Genomic DNA, 11,616 nt, shown 5'->3' on the forward strand with positions numbered 1-11,616 from the left:
TCATGGTCTGCTGAAGACATTGTATGTTATTTTATGTTTTCTGAACACACTGTGCTTCCGATCATTCTCACCAATGTCAACTGGTCAGTATCTGGACCAGCACAGGTGGTGAGTAGGATGCTTACAAAGGCCGTGGGAGATGGTAGGAAGGATATTTCATCAATGATTTCTGAAGGCAGAATAGGACATCAGGAAGGAAAATAGGCATAGTAGATTGAGAGTGAAAAGAAAGACAATTGTTGCATGGTGCTGGTTGCTGTGGGCATGGTATATGCAGAGTACATTTTCATATTACATATTTAATTCTAGCATGACCAGGATGTCTTCTGGTGGAAACAGATCTGTGAAGTGTGCTCAGATCCTGCAGTTACACAGAATTAAAATGAGAGAGGTCATCTAAGTCCAAATGTAGGCTGACAGCCATCAGTAAACTGGCTTCAGAGTTCCTGGTAGAAGAAACTGCAGTTTTGCAGGCTGCTTATAGCCTGTATTTTTGACAGCCTGAAAGATGGCACTGCCTACATGGCTACATAGGTGTAAGTACAGCAATGCTATCAAGAGCATGACTTCACAGAATCTGAGAGAATGAGATTTTTTTTTTCCAATTATGCTATTAAAGCACAGAGGATTTTCGGCCCTTGTACAAGTCATTATGAGATGTCCTTGTCATCCTGTGGCTAGTCCTCAGTGTGTGAGGAAAATAAGAAGTGTCTTGTGTGGATGTTTTTTTGCTTTCCAGGTATGCCTGAGGGAATGCAATGCTGTGAGCTATTTTACTGTATACCTTCATTAGTTTACTATTGCTTTTTTAAAAGACTAATTGTGGCTATTGGTCTTTGGTTTTCTTTCCCTGCTGTATACTTTTTCCAGGAGGCTAAAAGGCCTCTTTCTGGCAAAAGACAGAGCAGAGTATTTGTTGTCCTTTTTTGAAATTCATAGTATGGTTTGCTAGACAGGATAAATGTTTCCTCTCTTTATTATATCTGTATTTAATTTCTAAGCATTGTTTTTTTCTGAGTTGCTCCTAGTGAGACTGCTGGCCTGCATGCACTTCAGGAGGAATTTCAGATTTCATTAGGTAAAAAGCAGACAGCTTGACTGGAGGGATGGAAGGGAACATGCTAAAACCAAGGACCTGTTACTAGCATTATTTTAGGGGGTTGGGATAACATCAGGGATGATTCCTCTGTGACTAGCCTTCAGCAGAAAAAGGGTCAAATTTTGTAGAGTAGGGAGGAATGTTATCTATCCATGGAGAGTAGTTTCAGATTGGTGGCTAAATACACAGCTTGCTGAGGAATGGAGAGAAGTAAAGCTGTAGGGCAGGATGTTTAGAGTTTGTTCTCACTGGTTGCCTTGAGTTTCTTTATTTTCCAGCATGTCATGTTCTCTCCCAGTATACCTTATGGAAATAATGTAGTGGTATTGGCTGCTTCCAGAGCTGCAGTTTCAGCTGCTGGTTTGATTTTGCTACAGTTTTCTCTCTGAGCCTATTGTTCCCTAATCAGACCCTCAGTGTATGACCTTAAGGCTACTTGTCCAGGTGCGGGGTGTGTTTCAGCAGGGTGATCTGTTTCAGGGGTTAAGTGCCCTTCCTCTACCTATTTTTTTTTTTTTTTTTATGGATTTCCCCTTTGTTGCTGTCTGTACCTTCTGCCTGTTGTGCAAAACATCTGACTAACCCTGCTAGAGGGCCTGCCATGCACATTTGGATCCAAGTGGAAGGCTGGGGCCAGCACGTGTTTGAACTCCTTACTGAAGAGGGATGGAGACGAAGAATGCCAGGGCTCACCATTGTACAAGCTTCCTGAGGTTTTTAAAATGCTCTTTTCACTGTGTGGCTGTCCATTTAAACCTCACCTCTGCCAGGCTTTTCAATCTACTTTCACACTGCTGCTGCTGAAGAGTGCATTTCCCACAGTCATGTTTGCTGAACTCGCACGACAACATGGCTGCAATCCTTTGGCAAGGTACAGGCTCACTGAGGCAGATCTTTATATACGGTGAGGCGAGGACCATCGAAATTGAGCTGGCTGAATGGAATTATTAACCAGCTGTCTATGAACCCACGGGTGGCCTCCAGGGCATCGGAGCTCAGAGAATAAGTGCTACAAACAGAAAATAGAAACCTGGGCAGTTGTGAAATGACGCTGGAGAGGAAATAAATTTAATATTTTGGTCTCGGCTGTACTTCCACTATAAAAGAAATGGTTTAAAAACTGCCTTAAAGCAAAACTTGGCATGATCCATAGGAACCTTTGAGATGTCCTGGGTTCAAAAGCCATGTAACATGTTCATAAAGGTTTTTTGTGAGAGTGGTAGAGGGATTTTAGACTAGAAGCTGAGTAAAACTAGTTATCAGTGACAATCCTATGTTAGGATATAGACAGCAAGTATACAGTGTATCCTGGATCTGAAAAGTTAAAGTTCTTTTGTCAGATTAATTCACATTTTAAAGAAAGACATTTTCACATTAAAGAAAAGTGAACCCCCTTCTTTTTAGAATGCTATTTAAAAAAAACTAAGAAAATTAAGGTAATGATATAAATTATAACCTTCTAAAGTTAGATCAAATTCAGTAGGGGTATATTTTGTTTTTTTGTTTTGGAGAGAGAGATCAGGGAGTCCATGTGGATCAATTTAATCAATGTGAATAATTAATCCCTTTAGCATACCAACTGTAGGGTCTCTGGACACAAGCTGCTTGTAATTCAGCAGCTACAATGACTTGGTTTGTCTTGGAATACCTTTAGACACAGCAGTGCAGATTCTGGTTACATTTTGCTCAGGAGGCGTTGGCACCACACATATGCGAGATGCAAGGGAGCAGGGCTGAACCCTTTCACTCCCTGAAAAGGAATTTAAAACTTAATGTGTTTATTCTTAGACCAAGTACTGATCTGATAGGCCTCTTCCCATTTTAGGCAGTGTTGTCTTGGAAATAAATACCCGATAGTGCAAATCACACAAGATTCATTGGGGGTGGGGGGCCCTGGAGGGGGGAAGCTAGGATCATAAATTGTTGCTGGAGAATTCAGTAGCACTGGTAAGAATATGAAAATACATTCCGAATGTTGGAGACAGATGCTGCAGCTGTTACCAATATTAAAACTTTGTGGGCATCTAGTGCACAAGGAATTAATTTCTGAAGATAATTTTTGTGGGACTTATGGTACTTTAGATGACATAACCTGAATAGGGTTATAAAAGGATTTTAAAGTAAAGAATGACTAAATAAATGTGGAGAATAACACATTAGAGTCTATTAGATGGACGTAAGTCATTAACAAGATTTGTTAATAAGTGCTATTGCATTTGTATCTGAATAGTCTCTGACACTGAGGACTCGTGTCCTTCCCAGTATAGGTCTAGCACTTCATACCTAAACCATTTGAGGCCAAGAGTAATAATACTAAGCTATAAATCTCCTGGTATTTGGGCTGAAGCATGTCTTGCCCTAACTCTTTGCCTCACATTTGTATTTGTGAACTGATCTATGTCTTCTTGAACACCCTTTTTAATGAATAATTTGTTTTCCTTTCCCCATCTTTCCTTTTCTCTCCAAATTCTCCCTCCCTGCTTTGATTTGCTATTTAATTCCTGTAGGAGCTCTGAGATGACAGACCACATAATCCTCCAAACAGAGGGATTGTTATTGATACAGGCGATTGACTAGTAAATCTTTTTGTAATTTTCTTATTTGCTTTACCAGGTACCTGTCTAAATGATCTGTTGTTCTGAGGACCTATTTGTATGGTGCAAATGAATACTCATAAATAAAATTCCCTGCTAACATTCAGAACTATCAGTCCTTGTAATGTCAGATGGTTATATATGTTTCAAGTCTCACTTTTAGAACTGTTGTTATTGCACAAAAGGTTGAGAACTTCAACGTTTTATAACTGTATGTGTGGTTTTTATGCTGCAGAGGAAAGCCTGAGGATGGCTCATAGGCATCTCAAGAAACTATTTCACTCTTCCTACCACTTTTTGAATTTAAAACAATATTCTCGTGATATCTTAAAACAGTCTTTTTGGGAGGGAAGGGAAAGGAGGGAAGAAAGAGTTCTTAAGCCATGGGTCTGAACCTTTGGGGCCAGGTAAAGAGGCCTTTTCAGGCACACTTCTCCCTCTGTTCTGTGTATCTGTAATAAGCCACTTAACATTCCTCTATGAGTTTAAAGGAGAAAGCTTTGTTCTCTCCTCTATCTATTTTCAAGTAAGTCACATAGAGCTTTCAGGAATAGCATCTTTCTCCCTTGTGTCAAAGTCTCAGTGGGATGACAGCGAAGCCTTTCTAAAGAGTTATTACTGAAGCATCTTATAAGGATGTCAGAACAAAAGGCAGCTTGTTCATTTCCTATTATTAGTTAGGCCTACATTAAAATGCGTTCTGCTTTCTTAGTGCCAGGAGTTTAGATGCACAGCCATGCTCATATATGTCTGTAGTATGCGTCTCTCAGTCCTACTACAATCAGAAAGCATGCCACTAGATTTTCCTCCTTAATTAAGAAATGCAACCAAAGAAACCCAAAATTTGAATTGGAAAATGAACCTGGGACCTCTTTCCTCCATCACTGTCACATAAACTAAAAAAAAAAAAAAAAAAGAAAAGAAAAGAATCTTGCCCTATGACAAAATTTCTTTAAAGTAGGGCAGGCAGAGCTGATGTTTCTATTGTTTTCGTTTGCTCCTGTCACCTGTCTTCCTGGGACTCCATCAGTCTCTTAAAAAGCAAACTGTTCTACCTGTCAGCTTTCATCAGAAAACACAAACACATCAGAAAGTAAGCTTGAAAAAATGCTTGCCTGTGATTTGTTCATTTTCACACTAGACTTGAGCTACACCTTATTACTTTCTATACGTGCTGTTTTCCCATTCAGCTTGGGATTAAAAAATACATATATATTTATTTTGGGTTTGAGTGTCACTACATACCCTGGAGTGCTGTAAATATGGAACTAAAGTAAGAGAAACTCAGGATTCTGCACAAAAGTAATGACAGCTGAGCCTCCAAAGTCCTGATTTCTGTGTTTAATATGAACCCCTGCCACCTTAGTCTCCCAGAGGGAGGGAAGCAGTTTTAAAAGCATCAGTTTACGTACTTCTAAGTATGGAAGTGTTTGCTTACTTTGCTATGAATATGTCAGCACTTCCACTGCCAATTCTATTTTCATGGATATAACATTTGACTCTAGAAATGATTCCAGCTGAACCTTTTAATTTAATGTTGATCTATACCCCACCCTGCTGCAAGCTGAGGTTATTATACAGGAGCTGAGAAAGGAGGAGAGGAAGCAGCACTTAATACTCTATGCTATCAATTGCTGTTTCTATGATTAAAAAGAAATAGAACCCCAAAATCCATTTGCACAAAGGCAGCTCCTCTATAGCTGTATGTGTGCCTAGTGGTGGCACATGTGCTTAACCTTTGGAAAGCAGAGGCACAACGTGCCTCAGTGCAAACAATCCTGTCCCTACAATCACAGAATGTAATTTGTGCATCACAGAAGATCATTTTAATCCTTCTTTGTGTGAAGGAAGGTGTTTATCATTCACCTGCAGCTTTTTACAGCTGCAGAATTTACTGCAGCTTTTCCTAGTGTTTTTAACCCCACTAAATTGTATGTCATTTTCTCAGGATCCTCTCTCTGCACTGTATGAGCCTCAGCTCTTCTGTGCAGCCCTCATTGTGGTTCTCACCCCTCCATGTTCCAGCCTGAGTTCTGCCAGATTAAATCAGATGTGGAGAAAAGTTCAGAAAGTAGTGTCGGTGGTTTCTCTGTGCAAGGAGCCTGAATCTGGCTTCGCGGCTCTCTTGGTTTTCCCTGTGCCTAAGCAGGCATGCATTAGTCCAGGATACTGAGTATTTATTTGGCATTTCCTGGATATGGGAGCAGAAGCTCTGTTGAGATGGAAATCCGCTGTGTGCCTGGTGCAGTGTAATAAATCACCTGTGGTGGTTATAGTCCACTTAATAAAAAAGAAAAGAAGCAAACAACCAAAACCTTTAACCTGTATTACCATTGCGGTATGAACTTCTTACTCTCTACACAGTTTTTACTCTGAAATCTGGCCAAGCCTCAACTGCTAAAGAAATACAATGTTAAATAATAAATACAAATGGACTGATTAGTCCATGAAATTGTGATCAAGATAGGTAATGAACAGGTGTCACTCAGCTTATGTGCCTCCTGCACTGCTAAATGGGAAGGTTTCCAGCTAAGAAAATATTACTTAGGACAGGGAGCTAAGTGATCACAGTTTACAGCTTCTCTTTCCATGCCAAAGGACAGTGTCTTGGGTGTTTCATGGCAAACGTATATTGTGGGGAAGGTGAACAGAATGGTTTGCCTGGATGTGTTTTCCCAAGCTTATAAGAGAGAAAGGGAACAAGCAGGGATGTTTTGTAGGAGAAAAGGAAAAAAAAAAAAGGCAACACTAATAGAGACAAATGGTACCTATCCCTGAGATAATTAACAAAATAGCTATTTTGATCCAAAGAAAATGCAGAGAAGAAACAAGTACTCTAGATTCAAATTGATCCTCCTATTGATCAAATTGATACTCCAGTAAGCCAAGGAGTTAGGAAAAAAGACTTTAAAAACCAAGGATTTATTTTAAGGTTAAAGATGAAGAAGACAAAGAAAACTTCTTTATTCTACTGAAAACTTCAGAGGTATTTTGAAACCGTAAAAATGAGATATTTGCTTGATCATCCAGACAAGGTGCCAATCCTCGCAAGGATTTCTTAATTTAAATGTTAAAAAATACTTTTATCTAGCTTAGTCATAACTCTTGTGAACTTTTCTACTCAAAATGCCCTTTTTAGAAGTCCATGACTATAGTGATTTCTGACACTTTGCTTACCAATAACACCAAAACAGGCTGAATGTTAGTTTTTGATTAGCAGTTTTATTTTCTTTTTATTCATCTTTATTTAAAAAGAATATTTAAGTAATTACTCTCCTTCACCTGAAAATAAGGCAGGTAACTTTCTACTATAATATGTTTCTAATATAATATAAATTTCTAATATAATATAAAATAAGGCCATGATAGCTTAATCTAGGGTTATAATATATACCCTATGTATTTACACTAATGAAATCCAAACTAATCAGAAATTAATAAAGCAATTATCAATGCATTTATAAAGAATTACCATTAATCAACACTGTAAGCCTGGAAAGCAGAATTAATTCACAGTATCTACAATGTTAACCATCTTGTGTAGTTTAAAAAAAAAAAACCTGCACACTTCATATTTGTTTATTATTCTGAATGGATACATTATTTATGTTCATGTAGTTGGAAAAATAAAAAAAAATCAGAAATAAAACCCAGGTGATATAGGCTTTCATACATAAATTAGGATTTTTTCTTAACTATCTTGCTGTCATAACCTGAATATCAAATATCTGTAAATATCTGCGATAGAAATTCAGCAGCTGCATGCACTTAAATGACAAATGTAGTAACAATCTTCACAATAAGACTGAACAGCAAACAGTTCAGGAGCTCAGTGAGTGTGAGTTGTTTTATGTTCTTTTTCAATATCTAAATACAATAGTCTTCACTGAAATTTTATTCAAGGCCCACATATCCACTAGTATAGCATGTAGTAGATAATGATTAGCAGAGGAATTTTGACAAGGGAAGCATTTCTTGTACTCTCTCTGAAAATGTGCGATAATTTCATTCCATTACAGTTTTGACAGAAAAGATACGAAACCTTTGTAAATCCCTTGTACTAAATACTGTAGGAGTCATATTCACTAGAAATTGTTAAATATTTATTCAAGAATAGATGGTTTCCTGTTCATGGGGGATACCTTAATATGACAGCCTGTCAGAGAGTTATTGTAATGATGATTGCAATAAGATTGTGTAGGTTTCCGTTAACATTGTTATTGTCTCAAGACAAGAGAGAAGAGGGCTCTGGTCACATAGTTCAACATGGCAGGCTATTATTTGTACTAACTGCACCAAAAAAAAAAAAAAAAAGTGAGAAATGTTAATGGTCTGAGAGACTGTGTTTTAAATACATTTTTATTTTAGACCCAACTAAAGTTCGTGAACTTCAAATGTGTGTTGTTGTTCCATTGATTTAAATGGTGAACCAAAACCTTTTCTTTATGTAAGAACTCGGGGGCCTGAGCCAGGTATATTTTTGATATAATCTTGTTTACTTGCTAAAACTGATTACAAAGTGCTGCTTCCCTGAACATGTAGGGGGGAGAAAAAAAAGAAGCTGCTGTTTTGTTTTTTTAAACTTCCAGCCACCCCTGGCAGAGGATGATATTTCTTAAGTTCTTTTTAAAGTCTTGCCACAACTCCTTTTATCACCTTTGGTTAAGCAGGTATATTGGGTTTGCATGGCAAGGTTTTGGTAGCAGGGGGGAGCTACAAGGGTGGCTTCTGTGAGAAGCTGCTAGAAGCTTCCCCCATGTCCAACAGAGCCAATACTAGCCGGCTCCAAGATGGACCCACCACTGGCCAAGGCCAAGCCCATCAGCGACGGTGGTAGTGCCTCTGGGAGAACATATTTAAGAAGGGAAAAAAAAGTTACTGTGGCACAGAAACTGCAGCCAGAGAGAGGAGTGAGAACATGTAAGAGAAACAACCCTGAAGACACCAAGGTCAGTGAAGAAGGAGGGGGAGGAGATGCTCCAGGCGCCAGAGCAGAGATTCCCCTGCAGCCTGTGGGGAAGACCATGGTGAGGCAGGCTGTCCCCCTGCAGCCCATGGAGGTCCACGGTGGAGCAGATCTCCACCTGCAGCCCACGCCAGAGCAGGTGGGTGCCCGAAGGAGGCTGTGAACCCATGGGAACCCTGCACTGGAGCAGGCTCCTGGCAGGACCTGTGGATCTGTGGAAAGAGGAACCCACACTGGAGCAAGTTTTCTGGCAGGACTTGTGGCCCTGCGGGGGACCCACACTGGAGTAGTCTGTGCCTGAAGGACTGCGGCCCATGGAAGGGACCCATGCTGGAGCAGTTCGTGAAGAACTGCAGCCCATGGGAAGGACCCACATAGGAGAAATTCATGGAGGACTGTCTCCCGTGGGAGGGACCCCACGCTGGAGCAGGGGAAGAGTGTGAGGAGTCCTGCCCCTGAGGAGGAAGCAGCGGCAGAGACAATGTGTGATGAACTGACCCCAAACTCCATTCCTCGTCCCCCCATGGGGGTGTAGGTAGAGAATACAGGAGTAAACTTAAGCCCGGGAAAAGGGAGGGATGAGGAGAAGGTGTTTTGAGATTTGGTTTTATTTCTCATTACCCTACTCTGGTTGAATGGTAATAAATTGAGTTAATTTTCCCCAAGTTAAGTCTGTTTTGCCTGTGGTGGTAATTGCTGAGTGATCTGCCCCTGTCCTTATCTCGACCCACGAGCCTTTTGTTATATTTTCTCTTTCCTGTCCAGCTGAGGAGGGGAGTGATGGAGCGGCTGTGTGGCGCTTTGTTGCTGGCTGGGGTTAAACCACGACAGCAGGAAACTTCAGTTTTTAACATAAATGTTTTTGGCCACTTGCATTAGGCAACTAAAAGCCATTATTTGCTTATCCAGAAATTGTGGCTTTTATTACTCCTTTCAAGGAGTTCTTGGGACATCCCTTGTTTTTAATGAAATGTCTGATTGGACCCAGGCTTCAGCCAGCACTTCTCAGCTTAACAATCCACTTGTATTGGCATGCAAAATGTTTTCCATGAAATTTCATTTTCATGTGCTAGTACCAATTATTTTTGTTACACCTATTGGCTGCTGAAAGATTACTCAATGTGAGGAACGAGGGCTCAGATTCATCAGGAACTGGAAATAGTTTTCAGATGATCAGAACCTGCTTAGGAAGGACAGACTTCAGCAGAGACATGAGGGAACAAAGCTATGTTTGAGTGTTCAAACTGAAAAGTCAAAGGAGACAACTGGTACAGAAGAAATCATTATTTGGGGTGACATTTCTGTTGTGAATTAAGACATTGAAAACCTGTATCCTCAAGTGAAGATCATAGGAAAAACAAAATAGAGAGTGGAAGACAAACAGATTGTCATCAATAGGTTGTCAAAAAAAGAATCTCAGTAGGGATGCATATGCTTTTACATGAATGTTGTAATGCTAATAAGACGGGGAAACTGGGATGTCTGTTCCAAAAAGAAAAATCAGTAAGCTTTCTGAAGAATGGTGGAAACTTTGTGGAAAGAGGACAACTAATGGGACATTGCAATATCAGGATAAAACACAGACAAGAAAAATGGAATAAAGTGCAAAATTGATGAGGCATTTGGCAAAGAGAACCTACAGTCTAACTAAATTAACTGATTGACTGTCTCAAAGATAGCATAAAACCTGTAAAAAATGGAATTTGAGCTCTGAAATGAGCTAGTTATTTACCTTCTGTTAGAAAGCTGATGCTGGCTGTGATATGTTGACAAAGATCTGACAGGCATTTAGGGACAATAACAGAAAACTTTAGCTACTACCAGGTTATTTCTTGGGGATGTCATTAAAATGATTGATGACAAAGCACAGCCAGACCTCAGTAAAGGGTTGTGGTGGATTCTACAAAAAGTCTGCAACCTATTCAACACACATGTGCCAGAGCCACCTCTAAAGGACCCTGGGAACCATACCACAAACATGGCCATGCCCACTGCTCCACGACGAGTTTCTGATTTACATCCCTAGTGTGCAGTGGAATCTGCTCCGAGCACAGGGCGGCTTTCTGGGGTTCCTTGCCCTCTCCCCTTGAGCAAAGGTATGGTGGGGCACAGGCAAGAAAGTGGAAGGGATGGAGCACGAGGAGATTCCTGTGGTTTGGTTTAGAGGTAGGCTGCCTGGAGCTTTCTCACCCTGGGTGTGTGGGGTGGTGGAGGAGGGACCCATTTGCTGGAAACAGGGCAAGGTGGATCTCTGGCCTGGCCTGCTCTGGCTGCCTTTGTGTTCTCAGATAAGCTGGTGTACACTTGTTCTGAGGATGGACTCCAGCTGTTGTAACATCCTTCACGTACTTCATCTGTCTTGGTAGTGATACCACTTGACTATGAGTAGGTAGGAAAGGCAGTCTGGAGTCCTCACAATCTGATAAGACAAGAGTGCAGGTCGGTCTTTGTACAACTCATATCTGCAGAAGGAATGTCGGAATATTGTAGACCTCAAGGCACCTGCACCTGGCAGGCTAGGATGAGCACATAGCCTGAGACACCGTATGGATTGGTAGTATATGGATTGGTGATACGTGTGATCAAAGTATGACTGAGCAGTACAGTCACAGAAAGACCATAAAATGTGTTTGATGCTATCACTGTTTATAGAGAAAGAATAATTAGAATTAATTGCATTATAAAATAAAGACGTATAAGAGAGTAGTCATTTATTTGGAATCAGAATTATAGAAGGGACATATACATACAATATGTGCCTGGTCAATCAAAGAGCTGATTACATTTTTCTTATTATAATTATAGCAGTTATATTATGTAAACAGCACTCAATTATGATACAGCTAATTCAGATGTATGAATGAAATGTATGACAGAAATAAAACATCTTGGTCAATTCATTGAGATGAAAAAATCTTAACAGCCAGAGAAAATCCAGAGGCTGGATTATGAATTAT

This window comes from Haliaeetus albicilla, chromosome 1 (genome assembly GCF_947461875.1).
Source record: "Haliaeetus albicilla chromosome 1, bHalAlb1.1, whole genome shotgun sequence".
Classification (NCBI taxonomy): domain Eukaryota; kingdom Metazoa; phylum Chordata; class Aves; order Accipitriformes; family Accipitridae; genus Haliaeetus; species Haliaeetus albicilla.